The sequence below is a fragment of the Octodon degus genome, unplaced genomic scaffold (genome assembly GCF_000260255.1).
Source record: "Octodon degus isolate 3935 unplaced genomic scaffold, OctDeg1.0 scaffold00134, whole genome shotgun sequence".
NCBI classification, from domain to species: Eukaryota; Metazoa; Chordata; class Mammalia; order Rodentia; family Octodontidae; genus Octodon; species Octodon degus.
The window spans coordinates 3,494,084-3,495,626 of NW_004524710.1; positions in this window are offsets into that span (position 1 = coordinate 3,494,084).

Consider the following 1,543-nt stretch of genomic DNA (forward strand, 5'->3'; position numbering starts at 1 on the left):
CCCATAATCTTGCTAATCAAGCTAGGCTGGAATTTGCCATCCTCCTGCCTCAGCCTTGGAGAGTATTGAGATTAAAGATGGCCATCATCATGCCCGACTACATTTGTAAAAAAGTTTGTCAAACTGTAGGATAAAACTCAGTGTCTTTCATCACCCGGTCGGGCACGCCTTTCTAATTGCCCATTTCTCTAGGCTGGCCGACTGGCTCTGGGAGTGCTCAGTAAATACTGTACCCATTAAGTGGTGTCACTTCCCTGCATAAAATCCTTTAGTGATTTTTTTTGAAGTCTGCAGGCGGTCTCCTTTTTCTGAGTGTTCATTATTCATCTTTACATTCTGAGAATTTAACACGGGGCTTGGAAAGTATCTTGCGGGCGGCACTAAAGCGATATCTTGAATGAATAACATAATACCTCTGCTATGCACACATTTCCATTACTGCACTTCCACACCAAATCATAACTTTAGTACGAGCCGAGGTAGGGTGTGAGGTCTGTAGCTTCAGCATCCACATCATCCACATCGTTGTCCGTAGAACCAAGTCTGTATTTTTGGAGATGGAATGTAAGTCGTAAACAAACTGGGAAGTGTTCAAAGAAAAACACAAAACTACACGCGCGGGAATTTGGCAACGTCGAATCAGATTGGACCAGAAGAGACGCCGTAGCGGAGAGGCACTGCGCGCGCGCGGCGCCTCGTCCGCGATTGGCTGCGGGAAGGCGGGCATCTTGAGCGCCTAAGGTAGAGTGACAGTCTCTCGGTTCGCCGTTTGTTTTGGTTGGCTTGCAGAGTCTGTCAGATTCTCGCCGTTGCGTCCCAGAACGAGAAGGCTCGGGAGGCTGCGATAGCCTGTACGCTGGTGCAGGATAAAGCTGGGAATGGTGCCAGAGGGGTCTCCTGAGGGGGAAGGAGGGCGGCGGAAGCGGTGCTGTGAGGGGCGAGGCCGCCTTCCCGGCGGCCGGGCTGGGGGTGGTGAGAGCGGCCGCCGCCGCGCTCGGGTCTCCTGGGCCGTTTTCACGCTCTGCGCTGTGGAACTGTGTCCCAGGGCCCAGAGGGTTGGCGGTGCAAACCGTGTGTGAGCAGGATCTCCTTCCTTAGGGGCTTTTACCTACAAACTGGTCGGGTTCCCGCGACCTTCTTTATGCTCTTCCTGAAACCTTCTATTAATTACCTTGTGAGGATCTGGAAGCAGCTGTATCCTGACTATAGAGTCAATGGAAAATTTAAGGCGTGAAGTGAAATGATTACAGCTTCACGTGGGTGGAAGTCAAAAAGCTGGGACAGCCGGGCGTGGTGGCGCACACCTGTAATCTCAGCACTGGGGAGGCTGAGGCAGGAGGATCATTGTGAGTTCGAGGCCAGTTTGAATCACGTAGTGAGGCCCTGTCTCCCCCAATCCTGGTCCTCCAGGAAAAAACAGAAACAGAACGGGAGTTGGTGCTTAGTAGAGTTGTTTTGTTCTTGCATCCTATGAAATCTGATGGTTGCACAGTGGACCCATAGGTTTTGGTCCTGAACCTATATTCAATTTTTTTTTTTTTTT